Source organism: Cuculus canorus, chromosome 14, assembly GCF_017976375.1.
Source record: "Cuculus canorus isolate bCucCan1 chromosome 14, bCucCan1.pri, whole genome shotgun sequence".
Classification (NCBI taxonomy): Eukaryota; Metazoa; Chordata; class Aves; order Cuculiformes; family Cuculidae; genus Cuculus; species Cuculus canorus.
In genome coordinates this window covers 2,371,116-2,392,566 of record NC_071414.1, presented here as the reverse complement: position 1 = coordinate 2,392,566, position 21,451 = coordinate 2,371,116, and the positions used below count along the sequence as shown (strand labels likewise).

The 21,451-nt window shown below is 49.6% G+C and overlaps 2 long non-coding RNA genes across 4 annotated transcripts in view; one reads left to right on the top strand and one right to left on the bottom strand.

Moving 5' to 3' along the window:
- LOC128853656 (uncharacterized) overlaps positions 1 to 7,955 on the top strand; it is a 64,548-nt gene extending 56,593 nt beyond the window's left edge. For 2 of the 3 annotated variants that reach the window (XR_008452322.1, XR_008452319.1), the window contains exon 7: positions 3 to 7,955. This is a non-coding gene — a long non-coding RNA (uncharacterized LOC128853656). The remainder of the gene's footprint in view (positions 1 to 2) is intronic. The other variant, XR_008452323.1, reaches the window with a different exon arrangement.
- Positions 7,956 to 10,353: 2,398 nt separating this feature from the next.
- On the bottom strand, positions 10,354 to 18,712 carry LOC128853601 (uncharacterized). Its single transcript, XR_008452232.1, has 3 exons — positions 18,585 to 18,712; positions 17,884 to 18,050; positions 10,354 to 11,610 (listed from the first exon to the last, which is right to left on the bottom strand). It is a non-coding gene; the product is annotated as an uncharacterized LOC128853601 (long non-coding RNA).
- Between the last annotated feature and the right edge of the window lie 2,739 nt (positions 18,713 to 21,451).

The window sequence follows — 21,451 nt, the reverse complement described above, 5'->3', positions numbered from 1 at the left end:
AGCTCTTGCAGAAAAATATGGATGGAAGAAACTCCTAAAATCCCCAACCACCGGAAACAAAATTGGTATTTTTCCAAGTTAAGTACTATAACAGAGCGAACATACATGTTTAATTTGAAAATGTTGATTCCAAATGGATTTTCCTTTAGAAAAAACTTCCCCCGAGCAAGTCAATATTTGTAATCAAATTGAAATTTCCTCTGGGAATTATTTATTTTCATGAGGTCTAATTTTTGCAAGGGAAAATACTACGCAGGAAGGTTTTAAGTTGCTTTAAACCAGCTTTAGGAATCTGGGTGATGGGAGGGGGCTGGGAAATCCCACTCAGGCTGCAGCCCACTTGCCTTTGATGAGAGTGTTCTGATGGAAGAGTTAAAGTGCCTCTTGCTCTTTGAAGGGGGTGAAGAGAGAGCAGAAAAGAAGGGGAGAAACTGGAAAGGAGGAGGCATTCAATGCCAATTTTCCGTCTCCCTACCTTATACTTCTTGAAAACACGTCAGCATAGCACAGGATTCACCTCTGGCAGCGTCAGACATCAAAGTAAGACATCTGAGCTGGCTATTTTTGGCTTCCTACAGAGCCAGAGGGGACACGTAGCACTTTAGGATGGTGTGTAGTTCACCTACCCTTCTCTGACATCTGCTACAGGGTGAGATGCGTTGTGCCATTGACTTCATCTGCTTCAAACAGACGAGGAGCTGACGATGACAGAGCCACGTCCACTGTAGCCTGATGAATCCCGTCTGCGCTGCCTGACCTGCTGTTGATTTATTGCTGAGGAACACGGTTGGGGTACTGCAACCCCTCCATCGGCAACACAACACAGCCCCCGAGGAGGAGCAGTCACCTTATAGTGCTGTTCGTGCATTAACAGCGCTCCAGACCTCAAGAGAAGAGGACTCATGAGTTTGCCACCACCTACAGGAAAGGCCTTAAGAGAAAATTGACACGGCTCAGCCTAAAGATCATAGAATTATACAATGATTTGGGTTGGAAAGAACCTCAAAGCCAGCCCCATACCCCCTGCCACAGGCAGGAACACCTCCCGCTGGATCAGGGGCTCCAAGCCCCATCCAACCTGGCCTGGAACCCCTCCAGGGATGGGGCAGCCACCACTGCTCTGGGCAACCTGGGCCAGGGTCTCCCCACCCTCACAGCAAAACATTTCTTCCTGAGATCTCATCTCAATCTCCCCTCTTTCAGCTGAAAACCATTCCCCTCATCCCATCCCTGCCCTCCTCGATCGAGAGCCCCTCCCCAGCTTTTCTGGAGCCCCTTTCAGTCTTGGAAGCTGCTCTAGTGATGATTTTCTTGCAGAAGTTGTGTCCGTTTTAGAGCAACAGTTGGGGTTAATGACGTGCATAATTTACAATATTATGCCTTTTATTCTTGTATTATGATAAATCACCTACCTCCGTGTTTCTTTTTATTATGATGCGGTGGGAACACAATACAGCGGTAGGAAAAGAACAATACAGTGTGCACTGTCAGTCTAAAACACAGAACCAGCGCACCCATGCTACAGACATTCAGACGCACAGCACCGTGTCAGATTATTAGCTCCAAGGCAACTGCCAGCATGCAGTTTTATTGGAAATGAAAACAAGGTAATTCAAGATTTATTTGCTCTCTAAGAAAGCACCAGGAGGCAGGAGGCAGCCCCCAGCATCTCCTGTAAAACATCCAGCACGTGGCAACTTGCTGCCTGTTCAGCTCGTGTGTGTGGACCGGGGATTTTTGAGTGACCTGTTCAAAAGGAGGAGGGTTTTCCTGTTTGTGCCCATCCTGTATCGTAACGGAGCGATGGAGACTGACTGAATCCAGTTTCACTCTACCCAGAGGGGAATAAGCACACCCCAGTGCTGTGGCTCCAGGCTCCTGGGGGATCTCAGGTGGCTCCACATCATGTATCCTGGCAGCTGAGAGGGCCAACCGTGTCCTGGGCTGCAGCAAGCATGGCATCGCCAGCTGGTCAAGGGAGGGGATTGTCCTGCTCTGCTCCACACTGGTGTGGTCCCAGTTTCAGCACTGGGTGCAGTTTTGGTGCCACGGGATAAAAGGATCTAAAGCTACTGGAGAGTGTCCAGAGAAGGGCACGGAGGTGGTGAGGGGTTTAGAGGGGAAGCTGTAAGAGGGGTGGCTGAAGTCACTGGGTCTGTTTAGCCTGGAGAAGAGGAGACTGAGGGGAGACCTCATCACAGTCTACTGCTTCCTCACAAGGCGAAGAGGAGGAGCAGGCGATGAGCTCTTCTCTCTGGTGACCAATGACAGGGCCCGAGGGAATGTCAGGAAGGTGCCAGGGGAGGGTTAGGCTGGACATTGGGAGAAGGTTCTGCCCCCAGAAGGTAGTGGAGCACTGGAACAGCTCCCAGGGAAGCAGTCACGGCACCAAGCCTGTCAATATTCCAGAAGAATTTGGTCAACACCCTCAGCCCCACAGTGTGTATGTTGGGGTTGTGCTGTGCAGGAACAGGAGTTGGACTCAATGGTCCTTTTTGGTCCCTTCCACCTCGGGACATTCTATCATTCTATGATCATCAAAGCTCCAGAAGCAAAACCTGACTATTTTCTAACTCAAAAGTGTTTATTATATTGCTGCCTTAGCTCCTTTTCTGACCAATGATGAACTGATCACCAAACAAAACTCCTTATTAACAAATATCTACCATGCCCTGATATTGTTGCTCTGCCCCAAACCAGCCTGTGCCTGGGCACTGGTACAGTGGCCAGAGAAGGGCCCTGGAAACATTTAGCATCTGGGGGAAAAACTATTGGAACAATCTGAGTAATCGATTTAGAGTCATAAAATCATAGAATCATAGAATGACCTGAGTTGGAAGGGACGCACAAGGATCATCAAGTCCAACTCCTATCATAGAATCATAGAATCATAGAATAGTTTGGGTTGGAAGGGACTTTAAAGATCATGCAGTTCCAACCCCCAGACATGGGCAGGGACACCTCCCACTGGCTCAGGCTGCCCAAGGCACATCCAACCTGGCCTTGAACACCTCCAGGGATGGGGAAGCCACAACTTCCCTGGGCAACCTGGGCTGATGCCTGTATACCTTCATAGTGAATAAATTCCTTCTTATATGTAGTCTAGAAGTAGTTGAAGATGATTTTAAAAGATGCCGTAAGTGTGTTCCAAAAAGCCACGCTGATTTAAAAAGAAATGAAAAAAATGCACCTTGATTAGATGAAAGGCAAAATAAGCAATAAAACTAAATAAGCCAACCTGTATAATAAATGGGATAAGAGCAGGCTGACAGCAACAATCATTGGTCAGAAAGCAAGAGATGCATAGAGTGTCTGACATAACCTGTGTTATGAAAGGAGCCTTAATCGAGATGGAGAGGTGGTTCCCACCCCAGGTGTTTGGGTGGGCAGTTGTGTTGGCTGTCCTGAAAAGAGAGGGCATGGCAGGGCTGCTCTGGAGTGGTCTGTGTTGGTAAGTTGAAATGGAGATTTGCTGTTGTGTTTTGGACAAGACCGAGTGGTTTATGAAATGTGCCCGCCTCCCGCCACGGATATAGAGATTTGAAAGAGCCGAAAAACAAAGCCTGGAAACCCAATTCTTCAAAAGAATATCATAGAGTCATAGAATCATAGAATGGTTTTGGTGGGAAGGAACCTCAAAGCCCATCCAGTCCCACCCCCTGCCATGGGCAGGGACACCTCCCGCTGGATCAGGTTGCTCCAAGCCCCATCCAACCTGGCCTTGAACACCTCCAGGGATGGGGCAGCCTTCACTTCTCTGGACAAATGGAAACCCACTTCTCTTCTTGCCTCCCCATCAATCTTTTTTAGCTCTGCTGTCACTCTTAATGACAGAGAAAGAAAATCTTGAAGGGTTTTCATGTCTTCCAGAGGATTGACATCACTGGCAGGACCAAAACCTGATGTGTTCAGCATGCTCAGGTTGCGCTTGCTGCCTGCAGACAGTTGGTTTAGAACAAGTCTGGCATTTTCCAGGGTAGTTAACATGCACCATGCACGAGCAAGATCCACGATGCCTTCCAGCACCCTCAAAATGATGCTGAAGACTCCTAACACCGCTCCATCCTCTCAGCGCCCAACAGCTGTGACTACCATAGATGCACAGATCGACCAGGGATGAGGGAAGGCAGCAGTAGGAGAGATTGCTGCTGTGAGCTGAGAGATCTGCACACAAAATGTTTTTTTTCTAGTCGGTTCCAGTAGTTTTACTGCGTCTGAGGCTTGGATCCAGGTTCTGCAGGCTGGAAGCTAGAGATGCTGTGAAAGGCTTGCTGTCAGCCTCAGAGGTGGGTGCTCAGGATCTTCTGTTTGCCAGCCTTGGGATGGAGTGGTGGTAAAGATCCCCCCTCAATACACTCAGGCACCTGGGAAGCTTTCAGCCACTGCTGGCGTTGGCACAGAAACCGAAAAGACATTTACTTCCAAGAGCAGATGCAAACACAGCGACCTGCCAATTGGCCCAAATCAAATAAAACCTGACCTCTGATGAACTGGAGCTGTAATGCTTTCAAACAACCCTGCACTCAATATTGGCAATGTAATCGTTTACCTTTGAGACTTGAGGGCTGAAGGAGAAACAGAACCTGAAGCTCCTGGAGATGTTTCATTACCATCATTTCTATTATTGATAGGAAGCCAGGAAGCCCCCATGAGATCCTTCAGCCCGGCTCCAGGAGAGCCTGCCTGCACCTGCTCCCCAAGGAAAAGCACAACATCTAAGAGCTGAGTTTTATTAGAGCGCCTCAACCTCTTTAGTCACAGAAAATACAGAATAAGATTGAATAGAAAGATTCTCCCCTAGCAGGTGGGTCCTTTCTTTCAGGTTTGTTTTCAATCCTGCAACCCCCAGCCCCCGCCTGGGTACCCACACACCCACACAGCCTTGCTGGCCCCTACAAAAAAACCCTTTCATTCCTTTGGAATGGGGCAGAGACCCCAAGGGAACAAAACTTGGGGGGGGTGCAGACCCTGGGCAGACTTTTGGGCCATGGCTGAGGCTACCAGAGATGTCGATAGTTCCCACTGCTGCAAACCATGGCTCAGCACAGCCCTTCTCGTCCTCTGGGGTCAGCAATGCCCCTACTGCCTCTGGGGGAAAGAGGTGGAATCCGTGCACAGCCCATCCTTTACCCATAGGATGCCCTACATTTCCAGGTGTAGAGGATGACCAAACTGTCCATCCTTCTCCTTGCCCCATGGAAAACCACTTTGCACCCTTGTAGCAGCAGCAGTGCTTCACCAGCACCAGGCAGTGGTACCCCGGGCAACCCAAACTGCCCCAATATCACCAACACATACAGTCAGGGCTGAGTCCCTGCTGTGATTTCATAGAACCATGGATTGTGGTCTTATATACACACACACACACACACACACACACACACACAAAAGCAGGTATTTTTAAACCCAGGAAGTTCTCATTACCTCTCCAGGGCTCAGCTCCTGCTGCTGCTGGGGCTCAGTTGGGTGGGTTTCAGGATGCGGTGTGAGGACAAAGGTGGGAAAGCAGCAGCACTGGGTTCACAGCCAAGGGAGTAACCAGATCCAGAGGGAGGTATCCCTGCCCGTGGCAAGGGGGTTGGAACTAGATGGGCTTCGAGGCTCCTTCCAACCCAAACCATTCTCTGAAACTCTCTCTGCAGTAGCACCCTGCACACTGAGCGATTCACAAGGATGGGTTTTTGCAGCCCTCGGGCTGCTCGTATCCACTTCCAGCCCATGAGTCACCCCACAGCAGAGTGCGGACAAAATCCCTCGCCTGTAAGTGGTCCCTCGCAGCCTGCCCTCCTGGAGGTGATGGCCACCGAGATGTTCAGCCCAGGGGTCTCGCTCCAAGGCCCTGTGCACATATCTGACACCACACAGCCATGTCAAGCCCTGCCCCGATGTGGCTGTTCAGCAATACAGCAGCTGGTGTGCTGAGGGCTGCTGTCAACGAGGGAGCCTGTAATCCCCCCCAGCCAAAAGTGCCCTTTCTCCGGGGCGTGTGAAAGCCCATGTTGGACTCCACAGGGCTGTGCTGCTTTCTCTGTGCTGGTTTTAGCTGAGAAGCTGAAGGGACCCATCCAGGAGCCGCTGAACGGCATCACAGGAGATGTAGCAGGACCTGAAATTCCCCAGAGCTGGAGAGGTGCACGTGCTGCACCCACCTTCTCCTGCTTCCCTTATCACCCTGCTGTCCCCAGCGAGCTGAGCACGTCTCCAATGCCTGCAGAAGGGAAACAGCTGATGGCATCTCCCCAAAACTTGGCATCGCAGCTCTCTGTGCCCAGCAGGCGGGCAGCAACACCAGGCTGGGGCAACACAGCTCCTCCAGCTGCCTCTTGCCAACAAGCCCTGGTCCCTGCACCCTCCTCAAATCCAGATGCATGGAAAAAACCTGTGAGATGACAGAGAGCTCTTTTATTCCTGCCATAATTAGTCCCTTTGGAATTCAATTAACAAGCTCCCTGCCGCAGCTATCAAACCGTCATCAGTTAGGCAAACAGGCGTACAAGCCAGGCCCGGTCCTTGCGAGTACAATATAAATATTTCAACATGTCCAAGGGGAGCCTGTCTTTCCACCCCCTTTGCAACCTACTTTGAAGTGTTTCCCTGCTGGTGGGAATTGAAGGGCTCTGCTGCTGACCAGAAGCACCTTTGCCCCAACCCTGCTCCCCCTTCCCAGCTGGAGAGCACCTACCCTGCCCAAGGAGTGCCAGGGAAAAGCGTCATACCTGGTATGACCACGGCGTCACAGGGCTGACCCTGGTGGTGCAGGGTCGGTGTCGTGCAAGGTGTGAATACGCTGTCAGCTCTGCTGTCCCTGTGTGCTGGCGTGGTGCTAGACACGTAGGCAGGCGCCGAGCGTCAGCCGAGCGGTGTTGCCTTGCCTGTCTCTGGGGTGCGTGATCAGGCTGGGATGTGCACCGGTGATGGTGAATAACAACCATTGCTGCAGGGGCTGCATAACTCTTATTTTTATGATTTTCTGGCTTTTTCTACAAGTTTGACCAGGCTGGAAATGGAGAAGCTGATGTTATCTGAACTTCTGGAAGTGGGGAGAAGAGAGCTCAATTCAATCCGCTCTGTTCCAGTGGAGTTGGGGTTGAAATAGGGCTTTAGCTTGGGGAAGATTGCCTGCAGGAAAGCTGGGGAGGGACTCTTGATCGGGGAGGGCAGGGATAGCATGAGGGGAATGATTTTCAGCTGAAAGAGGAGATTGAGATGAGATCTTAGGAAGAAATGTTTTGTTGTGAGGGTGGGGAGGCCCTGGCCCAGGTTGCCCAGAGCAGTGGTGGCTGCCCCATCCCTGGAGGTGTTCAAGGCCAGGTTGGATGGGGCTTGGAGCCCCTGATCCAGTGGGAGGTGTCCCCGGATGGACTGGATGACCTTTGAGGTCCCTTCCCACCAAACCATTCAATGATCCTATGAAGACATTATGTACATCTCCATCCAGGGATGACTCTGGGGCCAGGGAGGTGGGATGCTTGATACCGGGAGCAACATTCATTGGACACAGCCTTGCCTGTGCCTGCTAGAAAAGCACTGGGGTGTGGCGCCCTGCACTACAGGTGGCTGAAGAATGGGGCCTTGCACAAAGGTCTCCAAACCTCCTCTGCACCACCAAATGCACCTCTCTGTCCTCAGAGATTTGCATGTTCCTGTTTTTGTTTGAGCTAAAGCAGAATTGTTTTTCTAACCTTTGAGCTAAGCCTCATCTAAGCAAATCAATTTTCTGAAAGTTAACTGCATATTTTCTCTCTAGAAGTGATAACGCGGGGCACTGGGATGCAGAAGGGCCATTGTTGGCATCTGTCCCTGTGGAGATGAAGGCCACCCTTGAGCTGGTGGAATGCTGTAAGTGCAAAGCGTGAAAAAGGATCATACCTACAGGGTGGGGCAGTCTGGACAGGTGACCGAAACTTGACCAACAGAGGATTCCATCCCATGTAGGTCATACTTGGGATAAAATGGAAGGATCACAGGACCAAGCCCTCTTCTTCCTAATTCCAGCCCCCTCCTGCTGCTAATTCCAGCCTGGGACCTTTTCCCGTGTCTGCTCTGCAGCACCAGCAGTGACGTAGACATCAAGAGGGGTTCAATTTTGTATATATGTTATTATTTTCTTATTAATAATATTTTCCTTATTATTACTTCATTAAAGCTGTTTTAGTTTCCAACTCACAAGTCTCTCTCTTATTTCCATTTTCCCTTTCCCTGGGAAGGGGAGAGTTTGGTCATAAATGCTCCAGTTTAGCTGCCTATCAAGCCAGGCCAGGGCTAAACCTTGACAGTGCTGCAAGTCCCAAGAAGAAGCTGCAAAGATGAACAACAATTCTTACAAACACCAGAGGCTGTCCTGGGAGATCAAATTAATCAGCTCCTGTTCCAGCCAGTGTGCCTCTAAGGGTTGAGATGATGCTGAAGACTATAAAGTGCTGCGTGTATCACACACCCATTTCAACGAGGCGCCAGCCAATCTTGCTTAAGGATCAGAGGTTCCTAATCACCAACCAGAGGTTCCTCATCACCAACCCATCTCCTCCAGCTGCTGGGGGGGACCTGGCAGCCCTGCCCATGCACACTGCAACAACAGTCTGAGTTGTGGGCTTCAGCCCAGGGTGGAGGTGACAAAATACACCCTGTCCTGGCTTCAGTGCAGCAAAACGCGTTCGCCTGCTAGGAAAGATATTTCAGCTCTGTTCAAAATGAAACCCATTATGGCAAAAAAAACCTCTAATGTTTGTACTGCGTCAAAATGAATGATGTCACATGTCTGGACTGCCTTGACAAGCAAAGAATTGCCAAGAGATGGTGAATGTCTTCAATATTATGTGAGAGGGACCAGGAGGAAGATGCTAAAACCTAGAGAAACTTTCCAGCTACTGCTTCTGTTGATGCATTTTTCTTTGAGGAGCATCCTCTGCTTTGATTTAAAGGTGCCCTATAACGATGGGGATCTGATATCGGTGCTGGTGGCCACTGGAGAACAATGCATGGATGTTACCATCCCAGGCAGGTCTTCTCCTAGCCCAGCAGCGTGCCCTGAAGCTTTGACTCCAGGCCCTGCATCTCTGCGCTGATCTCTCCACCCCTCACCCAGGATGAACTGGAAGCTGGGCATGGGCTCAGGCTCACCTGTGACCTCCATGCAGACCTAAGCCAAGAGCCTGATGGTTCTGTGTAAACTGGATTACCGAATCTCACGTAATTCCGGTGGGCAGCAGGAGAGGAGAACACTGTGCTCCTGGCCTAAAGCTCCCTGTAGTGCCCTCATCTAGCTGTGGCTTTGCCCTGGGAGATGTTTGATGTCCTTCCAGCTATTCCCACCACTGCTCCATATTATGAGCCAGGATGCTGCTGTGCAAAGCTCTGCTGAAACACAGGACAGCTGGCGATGCCAAGAGCCATGGGTTCCAGAGTATGGATGCCAGCGTACCCAGCAGGTGTTAATTCCTTCTATAACAGCACAGGGGCCCTTCCAGGCCACTTCACTGCTCAATTAGGCTGAGATTAGACAAAGCTTAAATAACATGTGCTACTTTGGGTAGTTTGACTCCAAGTAGTCACATTGGAAGTAATCACGGGAAGGTCTGGGCTCGCTCGGGCAGAAACGAAGCAGCAGGAGCGAAACACTCCTTCCCACCCAAATCACCGCTCTAACAAAGCAAAGCCCTGCCGGCAATTTATCATCCCTTTCCTAAAGCAAAACCTCCCCAGCCTGGGCAGATGAGAGAAGTGGTGTGATAGAAGGAAGGACAAGCTTGAGGAAGGCTCTAGGGAGTTATCTGGGAGGACATGGAGATGATCCGAGGGCTGGAGAACCTCCTGTACAAGGACAGGCTGAGAGTTGGGGTTGTTCAGCCTGGAGAAGAGAAGGCTGTGGGGAGACCTCAGAGCAGCTTCCAGTGCTGAAAGGGGCTCCAGGAAAGCTGGGGAGGGGCTCTGGATCAGGGAGGGCAGGGACAGGAAAATGGGGAGAATGCTTTTCAGCTGAAAGAGGGGAGATTGAGATGAGATTTTAAGAAGAAATGTTTTGCTGTGAGGGTGGGGAGGCCCTGGCCCAGGTTGCCCAGAGCAGTGGTGGCTGCCCCATCCCTGGAGGTGTTCAGGGCCAGGTTGGATGGGGCTTGGAGCAACCTGATCCAGTGGGAGGTGTCCCTGCCCATGGCAGGTAGTTGGAACTGGATGTGCTTTGAGGTCCTTCCAACCCAAACCATTCCATGGTATTTGGTTGGGTGAATCTCAAAGCTGGAGCCCCTTCCAATACTGGAAGCAGCTCTAAGGTCTCCCCTCGGCCTTCCCTTCTCCAGGCTGAACAACCCCAACTCTCTCAGCCTCGAATGGGAGCTTCTCCAGCCCTCAGATCACCTTTGCGGCCTCCGCTGGACTCACTCCAAGAGCTCCAAGTCCTTCCTGAGAACTCCAGAACTGGACACAGGGCTCCAGGTGGGGTCTTACCGGAGCAGAGCAGAGGGGCAAAATCCCATCCCTCAGCCTGCTGCTCCCACTGCTTTGGATACAGCCCAGGACATGGTTGGTTTCTGGCTGCAAGCCGACTCGTGTCGAGTTTCTCATCCCCCAGCACCCCTAGTCTTTCTCCTCAGGGCTCTTCCCAATCCATTCTCTGCCCAGTCTGCATTTGTGCTTGAGATTGCCCTGACCCAGGTGTAGGACTTCGCCCTTGGCCTTGAACTTTGCCTTTGCCCTTGAACTCCATGGGTTCACACAGTCCCACCTCTCCAGCCTGGCCAGGTCCCTCTGGATGCATCCCTTCCCTCCATCCTGTTGACTGCACCACACAGCTCAGTGTCATTGGCAAAGAAGAGCGTGCAGGCATTGCGTGTTGGTGCTGGGAGGAAAATAGAGGAGGGTAGTTTGTAATGTAAGACTGAACTTAAGCACAGAGCGGAGAAGGCTTAGGGAGACAGCAGCGCACTGAGCATTACGGGGAGGTCAAGGATGCCCCACAGCCCCATTTTCCACTCTCTTCTGAATCCCATCCCCAAATCAGCTTTATTCTGTCGTTCTTTTAAAATATTTAGTGATTTCCTCTGCAAATTTAGAAACAAGTTGGCCGATCTTGCGGAGAAAAACTAGTTTAAAAATTAATTGCAAGCTTTTAAAAAATTAATAATTATTACAGTTAATTAAGGTTACAGATTAACATTTTTTAAACTGTGAACAATTTGGTAGCTGCTACGCAATCGCCTTTGGAATAGAGAATGATGGGGGCCGAGAGCTGGAAATATGTTGTCCTCATCGTTTCACTGAGCAGGTTTTGGGCTTTTCTGCCTCATCTGCATTATTATTGACAGCATTACTGCACCTATCAAAATCCAGATCTATGACATCGTAATTTTGCTAGAATTTCTTTTGTTCCAGATAATTTAGAATGCTTTCCTGTTGTCCATAACACATTTGGCTATGGATTTTTTTTTAATGGATACTTTTACTTCTCATATCCATTGTTCTTCATTTCATAGCATCTGATTTTTAATCACAGCCATTATCTTCCTCCCATTCCTGATTTGTTGCTTCTTATCTGTAGCTCGGCTCACTCTTCTTGCTTCCTTTTTTTTGCCAGGATTTGTTGTGATCTTTTCTTTGTGATCATCATAAATACGCCTGTCAAGAAGAAACCAAAAGAAAAGGCTTTTATTTCTCTGAGAATCAGAGAAATTCCTGTTTTCCAATGAATCAGAGAGAGCTATAAAGTGCTGGGTGTGCGAGAACTGGCCCGCGGATTTTGCTGAGGGCTTCTGCCTACTTACTGTGTCTGAATGGGGTGGTTAATCCCTGGGGCCTTTCTTGCAGGTGTGGAGCCCATCAGCAGGAGCTGCTGTGCACCCTGACCTGATCTCAGCACTAAAAATCACCTTGGTTTCCTGGATCATGGTCTACAGTTCTGCTAAATTAATAAATCTGAATACGTATTATGCTGCAGAGGTGGATGCAGAACAAGAACTCCTCACCTGGAGCCCTGTGTCCAGTTCTGGAGTCCTCAGCGCAGGAAGGACGTGGAGCTGTTGGAGCGAGTCCAGAGGAGGCCACGGAGATGATCTGAGGGCTGGAGCACCTCTGTATGAGGACAGGCTGAGAGAGTTGGGGTTGTTCAGCCTGGAGAAGAGAAGGCTCTGGGGAGACCTTAGAGCAGCTTCCAGTACTGAAAGGGGCTCCAGGAAAGCTGCGGAGGGGTTCTGGATCAGGGAGCGCAAGGATGGGATGAGGGTAATGGTTTGAAGCTGAAAGAGGGGAGTTTGAGATGAGATCTTGGGAAGAAATGTTTTGCTGTGAGGGTGGTGAGGCCCTGGCCCAGGTTGCCCAGAGCAGTGGTGGCTGCCCCATCCCTGGAGGGGTTCCAGGCCAGGTTGGATGGGGCTTGGAGCCCCGGATCCAGTGGGAGGTGTCCCTGCCCATGGCAGGGGGTGGAACTGGATGGGCTTTGAGGCCACTTCTAACCCATTCTATAAGTTGGCCCCACACCGTCCCGCCCAGAGCATCCCACCCACACACTGTGGCTGAAATGCTGTGGCGTGTGCAGAAGAGAGCGCTAAAATTAACTTGTGCATTTCTTCATGTGCCACACACCAGGGCACACCAGAAACTCTGCCCTGGGCTCCGTCAGCCCGGCTGCCGCGGTCCAGAGCTGCTCTGCCATGCCAGCAGCCCACCGCCAGCTGCAGCACGCACCGCGGCTGCTCTGTGTGCTAGAGGGCTGCTGGGCTGCTCTCATTTGCTGTTTGATTTGTTTACATCGATTTTAGAATAATGACTTTTCATGAAGTAAATCTCGATTGAGAAAATAAATTATTTTCTCATTTGGGCGCAGGCAGCGGCTGCTCCGGGTGCCGGCTCCCAGCCTGTCGGTGTTGATTCCCCATTACGAGCCCATCATCGGCAGGGCTCAGGCAGCACCAGAATTCAAATGCAGAGTCTACAAAATGTTATGGATTTCACTCTTTACGCAGAAAAAGGGCTCTGGGGAGACCTTAGAGCAGCTTCCAGAACTGAAAGGGGCTCCAGAAGAGCTGGGGAGGGGCTCTGGATCAGGGAGTCCGGGGACAGGATGAGGGGGATGGTTTTGATCTGCAAGAGGGGAGATTATGATGAGATCTTAGAGAGAAATGTTTTGCTATGAGGGTAGGGAGGCCCTGGCCCAGGTTGCCCAGAGCAGTGGTGGCTGCCCCATCCCTGGAGGGGTTCCAGGCCAGGTTGGATGGGGCCTTGAGCCCCTGATCCAGTGGGAGGTGTCCCTGCCCATGGCAGGGGGTGGAACTGGATGGGCTTTGAGGTCTTTTCCAACCCAAAACATTCCATGCTTCTATGAAAATCTGCCTATTCCTACTCAGCACAAGAGGAAATTCTGTTGGGTTAACCTTGAACAAACGATGGTTTAACCCTTTTCAGGACCATCGAATGAAGAATTCATTCTATGCTCTGCTATACTTCTGCCTCTGCTATGCACTGCTGCTCCATGGCTGATGGTTTAAACCTGAATGTGGCAGAACTGCGGTCTATAAACAAAACATATACTTTGCTTTTTCCAGTGCTGTGGTGGAAATGTGCTTTGAATCCTGCTTCATTTTAGAAGTGTGCTTTGAAGCTGTGTCTTGTTGTTTTCTTTCTCCTGCCTGTGTTTGATGACCTGCCAGCCTTCAGCTAGAGCCAAACTCTGCAAAGGATCAGATGGAAGCTGTTGCGTGGCCCTGGTCCCCGAGATGCCGCCTTCCTACATGGGTGCAGTTACACCGATGCTCGTCTGCTTGTTGGACTGGAGCTTTCTTGGAGAATGAGATGGATTTTAAAAATAGTCTTCCTCAAAGGCTTTTTAAGAAATGAAACCATCATCCTGATTCTCTCCTTAAAAGAATGGAAGGCAAGCGTGATGTGCGATAAGAAATCCCCTTAGAGAAGCAGCTGGGTGTCCCCTGTGATACTGAAGATGTTATGTTTCAACCTGAAATCCCATCTCCTGTATTAAAGACAGACTCTCAGTTTTCAGTCTAGACTAGATTGGCAGAAATATGTACTTGTAGATCCCTGTCATCCTCCTCCGAGTTCAAATTAGGACTTGGCCCAGGTCATCCATTTCAGGAGTTTCCTGATGGATTGCTGTGTGAAGCTTAAAAAACAAAAGTAACATTCAGAAAAGCAAACCACGTCCCTGGGGTGGTGTTGTGAGGCCAACAGGGCCCACACTATCTTCCTGTATCTCCCAACAGATGTTCTCCCTTATGGAATCATAGAATCATGGAATGGTTTGGGTTGGAAGGGACCTTAAAGCCCATCCTGTCCCACAGGCAGGGACACCTCCCACTGGATCAGGGGCTCCAAGCCTCATCCAACCTGACCTTGAACACCTCCAGGGATGGGGCAGCCACCACTGCTCTGGGCAACCTGGGCCAGGGCCTCCCCACCCTCACAGCAACAGGTTTACTTCTTAAAATCTCATCTCAATCTCCCCTCTTTCAGCTGAAAACTGTTTCCCCGTTTTCCTATCCCTGCCCTCCCTGATCCAGAGCCCCTCCCCAGCTTCCCTGGAGCCCCTTTCAGCACTGGAAGCTGCTCTAAGGTCTCCCCACAGCCTTCTCTTCTCCAGGCTGAACAACCCCAACTCTCTCAGCCTGTCCTCGTATGGGAGGTGCTCCAGCCCTCAGATCATCTCCGTGGCCTCCTCTGGACTCACTCCAACAGCTCCATGTCCTTCCTGCGCTGAGGACTTCAGAACTGGACACAGGCCCCAGGTGGGGTCTCACCAAAGCGGAGGGGAGAGGCAGAATCCTCTCTCTTACCCTGCTGCTCCCCCTCTTTGGCTGCAGCCCAGGACACGGTTGGTTTCTGGGCTAGAAGCACACATTGCCAGCTCATTTTGAGCTTTTCATTTTCCAGCACCCCAAAGTCCTTCTCCTCAGGGCTGCTCTCAATCCGTTCTCTCAGTCAAACCTTACCTGGTGGGATGAAGTTTAGTCATGCATTATATGAAAAAAACCATTCTCTCCTTGCCTGTTTTGAGTGTCCTGATCCATATTTTGATATCCTTGGCTTTTGTGCTGCAGGGAGTGGTGAACAATCTCTCCCGTGCCACTCCTTACCGCACAGCCCATCAGTCACACATCTTCTAGGCTGAAGAGTCTCAGTCTGTGTAATCTCTCCACCCGCAGAGCCGTTCCTCTTATCTTTCCCACCTCTTTCGGCATCTTTTTTAGTTTCCAGGCTTTTTTTTCTGTCTTTTTTTTTTTTTTTTCCCTCCAATGGAAGGAACAGATTTGCAAACAGTATTTAAGCAGCAGGTGAATTATTGATCTGCGCAATGACAAATTGATCCCTTCTGTTTGGTTTAACACTATTTCCCTAAAAATTTCCACACTCAATTTACTTTTTCAGGCTATCGCAGACCATTGAGGCGATGGTTTTGTAACACTACCTGCAGCATGGGGATGCAAGGAAAATATTATCTTTCCTGAGCGTTGATAGCTCATTTAAGACTTATGACTGGTTCAAGTACAAACGGATTGTTTCACCCAGGCACAAGGTTTTGCATGTCTTGCTACTGAATTTCCTTCTTGTTTTATTGTCTATTTGCTCAATATTGAGAGATCCTGCCACGGCTTTTCACCATTGACTCCGAGTATTGAAATATTGTTAGCAACTTCATCCCTGCAGTGTTTTCCCTTTCATCTCATGGTTGTCTGCTGCTCCACAGATGATGCTCCACCACAGGTCCCTGGGTGCCTCTCTTGGCCCTCTTATTCCACTCCAGCTTCCCCTCTAAACCCCTCACCATCTCCATGCCTTTTTCTGGACACTCTCCAGTAGCTTTAGATCCTTTTTATCCTATGGCCCCCAAAACTGCACCCAGTCCTGAAAGTGGGGCTGCAAAAGAGTGGAGTGAATGAGGCAATTACCTTCCTTGACCAACTGTGCTTGATGCACCCCAGGACACTTATTTTAAACAATCTCTCACACCCTACTGCTAAATGGCTGTTTCACAAGACACATCCTTTGGGCTCTGGGGTGAACTCCAGCTGCTCCTTTGGATACTCTTCATTTCTCTGCTTTGCTCCCCAATGTCTTGCAACGATGGCTCATTTTGGGATGGGACCTATATGTTTGGAAGAGCCCTGGGGGTCTCCATAGCTGCTGAGGGGTTTGAGAAAAGGAGTTTATTGTTAGATTTTTTCCCCTTAGAAAGCTGCTCATCAAAAAATAACCAAAACGTTGGTCTCCTTTGTTGTGTTTTTATCCTTAATTTGTCATCTTGCACTGGTTTTTAAATTTTCCTTATTTGAACATGACTTCGGCTTTGTGAAATATGCTCTTTTACCTCCGACAGGCTCCTGTAGTTGCTCCTTTAATGAACAGCTAATTTTTTGCCCTTTTAAAGTCTCTTTTGATAATTGTATAGATTTGCTCTCATCGTCTTACAGAACACCTTTAAACATAGTGTATGTCCTCTGGAAAAATTTTACCCTTTTGGCGGCTGCTTTTAATTTCTTTTTAACAAGCCTCTCCGCTTTTATCTGGATCGCCTGTTTGAAATGAAGTTGCAATGAACTTCTTCAGTTTTATTTTTGAATTCGGCAAAGTTACTGACTTTAAGTATGCTGTAGACACTTTTATAGAGGGACTCTTCTGTAATAACATTTTAAATTAGCCCTGTGGCCTGCTCAGGTTTCGATATAGCATTGCTTCTCGTGGCTGTGCTGAGAAATGGTCAGAGAATCGTAGGATTGTTAAGATGGGAAAAGACCTCTAAGCTCATCCAGTCCAACCATGAACACAATACGAACATGCCCACTAAACCATGTCCCAAAGTGCCATGTCTACATGTTTTTTGAACCCCTCCAGGGATGGAGACTCCACCACTGCCCTGGGCAGCCTCTGCCAGGGCTTCGCTGCTCTTTCAGTGCTTCTCTGAGCGAAGCCAGCAGGATCTGCCATCTACTGTGCCTGAAAACATTTGCAAATCAAGGCTGCTCTCTGTTAAGACAGTGGGGAAAGCCTTGTTCATGCCAAAAAAATGTTCCTAGTGAGGTCTGAAGTAGATATACTCAGCTTTAAACTGTAGAGGAGGGCTGATCAGCAATGTATAAACAAGCTTAATGTTATTTTTATTGTGATGGTTATTACAGCCAAGCCATCAAGAGGTTTCAATTATTAGATAAAGTAACATAATTGGAAGCTTGGAAATGTGCACTGGAGTGGCTTATGGAATGCCTACAGGAAAGCTGGGGAGGGGCTCTTAATCAGGGAGTGTAGGGATAGGATGAGAGGGAACAGTTTTCAGCTGAAAGAGGGGAGATTGAGAGGAGATCTGAAGAAGAAATGTTTTGCCGTGAGGGTGGGGACGCCCTGGCCCAGGTTGCCCAGAGCAGTGGTGGCTGCCCCATCCCTGGAGGGGTTCAAGGTCAGGTTGGATGGGGCTTGGAGCAACCTGATCCAGTGGGAGGAGTCCCTGCCCATGGCAGGGGGATGGCCTTTAAGATCCCTTCCAACCCAACCCATTCTATGACTTCGCTCATACCATGGGATTGGTAGGGAACTGAGGGGCTGCACGGGTTCTGCTGCTTTCTTGTGTTTGCTGCTCATTTCCTATCATCTCTCAGCAAACTGCTAGCAAGCCACACTGCTCCATGTCTATAACAACCAAACCCCTGCAAATCCTTAGCATCACCCCTAAATAAATCCAGGCTCACAAGATCTGGCAAGTTTTCCTCCAGGTGAGTGTGGACAATATTTCCCTGGCTTTTAAATTGTCTGTTTTAAAGTACACAGCCTTATCCACTCACAGCTGTCACAGTTTCAGTTCTTTCCTGTTCATGCCTTGAGCATCACTTCTTTTCCTCTGCATCTAGCACCCCGTATGCCGCTGAGCGTGGCTCCCGTTGGGCGCCGTACCTGGTTGTTGCTGTGCCGTGCAGCTCTCGTCTCGTACAGCTACAGCCATGTGTTTGCTTGTCTCTGTGCAATCTCCTCCCGGAGGCTCTGGAGGATTCTGTTTGCACTGCACAGGCTCAGACCCTGGGCTTTAGGGATAAGCCAGATTTTCTTCTGATTAAAGACTTCTGAAAGATTAAAGATACACAGACAGGGCCCAAGTCAAAGCTGCAAAGCAAAGATCATTCTGCAACTTTGCAGTTTGCAATTTGATATTTTTTTCCAGCCAGTTTTCATGCATATTTAAACACATAAACTGGAAAAGACAATCGTCTACCACAGAGTATCTTAGTGCCCCTGGTCTAGAGCAGGACTGAAAGTGGAGCCAGAGTACAGTCAGTCCTTATCCCGAAAGTGTTACGATGCTTTCTTTTCTTCTGAAATGAAGATAACTCAAAGTGACCAAGACAAACAGAGCGGAAATAGAAAGAATTATGAGTACAAATGAAAAAGCGGATTTATGAACAGCTTCCCCACCCACTATGTCCTTGCCGTCTGGTCCATCTTCCCAGACCCTCTTCCAGCTGCCAGTAATTCAGAGCAGACACGGTATCAGCCCTGCTGAGCCCTGGGCTGTTTGTCCTTCCATCATCCCCTGCTCCCCTCCGCAGCCTTGGGGCATGGCCTGCAGACTCCAAGCTCTCTGCCTGGTTTGTCCTCACCTCCTCCTCCTGCACCCAAGTCGCTGGTCCAGGTCTGGAGTGCCTTCTCCCAAGGGAAGCAGCAAGGTACGCTGGCTGCCTCCAGAGGTGTCTGCCTGCTGCCGACACCTTTATTAGAGAAACCTGACACACACACACACGCCGAGAGCGCACGCAGATCAAACAGATGCTGTCTGTCACAGAGCTTAAAGCCTAATTACAGAAGATTACAGAAACTATTTATAAATATTTATATCCATTTAAATATATTTATAAATGTATCAGGATTGGATAAAAGTGTATATTGTTATTTTAGCTTAAGACACAACCAAGTATCATTTATACAATGCTCCTACAGTAATCATATAGTTGTACTAAGCTTCTTTCTGATTAACATGGACAGCAGCCGCTAACGTTTGAATTGCTGTTGATACAAAGCGTGTTGGCACCAAGGAGCTAAGGAGAACGGGTGGATGGAGGCTGGGAATTGTAGAACGATTTGGATCGGAGAGGACCTTGATGATTATCCAGTTGCCCAGACAAGACGTGGCTGCCCCATCCCTGGAGGTGTTGAAGGCCAGGCTGGATGAGGTTTTGATCAGCCTGATCCAGCGGGAGGTGTCCTTGCTTATGGCAGGGGGGTGGAATCAGATGAGCTTTAAGGACCCAAACCATTCTATGATTCTCATAGAAAGCACAATGGGGAACACTCAAACCTTACCTGCGGCATTGAGCCGCAGCTCGCTACCCAGGAGGACATGGGCTGATGGGCCACCAACCTGGAGGAAGGTCTGGACTGGCCCCACACCAGTGGCAGATGGCTCTGGATGGGTGTGGGCATACTGGAGAGCACTGAGGGTAAGGGATGGAGGTGCAGGGGGAGCACTAGGATGGTGGCAGGCACAAGATGAACTTGGAGCAGCAGCAGGGAGCCCGGCAGGATGCTCACCATATGAGCTGCTCCCATGGCCAGACCTCAGGGTTCCCACAGCCAGTGCCCTGCCAGAGGAGGGTTCACATGGGCTGTGCCAGGCACTGAGCAGAAGTGATGCTGCCTTCCTGACTCTGCCCTTGGGGTGGGCGAGCCAGCCCATCCCTGCCTCCTTCCAAGCACCTCTTTTCCACTTGAGGAGGAGACAAAGCTGGAAACTCACTTTGTGCTCCTGGCGGGGTGGTTTTGAGCAGGACAATCCCTTTGGTCAGGCATCAAATACCAGCGTGTGAGCCATCTGCTTCTTTGACTAAAACACCCAGAGAAAAGCTGCTGGATTGGAAAAAGGATATTAATCTGAAAAGCATACAACAAAGCAACTGCTGGATGTTTCCCCCCCGAGCCAGAGCGAGCGAGGGAAAGCTGATTACCATGACACACAGGAGCCCTGATCTAATATTCCACTTCAAGATTTGCAAATAATGTGCCCATTAACATTCATTAGCTCTTTAAATAATACCTGCCAGACCTTCCAGGCAAGGAGGAAAGGCCCCTGCGCCCAGAAATCAATCACGTAACAGCCTCTAATTGTGCATTTTCCACATCTACGCAAAGTTTCAATAAAAACAAGCCAGGACAGAATAGCAAAGCCGGAGCTGTCAGTGCTGTGTACAGAGCTGCACAGAAACACCCTTTCCCTCCCTGCTGCAGCATGAAGATCTTCGCTAATTAGCAGGCTTCTCTCCGACAGCTCGCCTGAGTTCAACGGGCGCTGGGGGAGGCTCGCTGCAGGAATGTGTCAAGCCAGCCTTTCACTACCTAAAATAGCTTCTGTCCTCTAGCTCGTCAGGGCAGCCTGCAGAGATAAGTGCTCTGGAAAGAGAGAGGCTGGTGTCATGCCCCAGAAGATGAGACTGGCTTTAGCTTTGGGAATCCCATATTAATATCCAGATATGGAAAGGTTTTGAGGGGGCCTCCTGCAGTCCCAGCTGAAGTAACACCCTAAGAGAGGTGGAAAACTAATGGTTTGATGTTGAGGCATGGCTGTGAGAGCATGTGCGGAGCTGTGATGCTACCGACAAACCTCATTGCCTCTATCATAATCGTATCTACCATATCACTGCTCTCTATCATAGCTGTATAAGAAACGTGTTGCTGTGAGGGTGGGGAGGCACTGGCCCAGGTTGCCCAGAGCAGTGGTGGCTGCCCCATCCCTGGAGGGGTTCCAGGCCAGGTTGGATGGGGCTTGGAGCAACGTGATCCAGTGGGAGGTGTCCCTGCCCATGGCAGGAGGTGGAACTGGATGGGCTTTGAGATCCCTTCCAATGCAAACCATTCCACGATCACCAAGATTTCTGCCCTACCACTCCCTTACCTCCTTTCACTTCAGAAGGGGCAGCTCCTCTGCTGAAGGCAGAGACATCAGAGGAAATGGACCACAGCACTCTTCAGTCTTGTTGGTCTTGAATGCCCGAATGAGCTAGTAACTTCCCATAATCCTTGAAAAAGCAAGTTTCCTAGCTGTTAAACAGAAAACTGCTGCACTAAAAATTGACCCAGCCGAGGGTATCACATTTAGACTCTGCCAGGGGACCCTGTTATCCTGTCACCATTGTCATTGCGTCATGGACACAGACCTGATGGATGACAGATAGAGGGTCCACCAACGTGAACACAGAGGTCATGGAGACTGGTAAAAATCACTCTGCTACTTTTCCTCTTGGGCTGTGCCTGTGTTGTGCAGGAAACTCAAAAACTCAGGAGCATGGAGGTTGTTTTTTCTCACTGAATTAAGAAATAAAGATCCCTTGAGGTCACGGGGCAGGTACATGAAGGCTTGTCAGTGGGAGAAGCCTTCATGTGGAGGCTGCTGGGTATACAGAAGCAATGCCACTATTGTCTTCTCTTTACTTGGTTTATAGTAATGGACACAGCTCACCGTGTCACCTACATGACT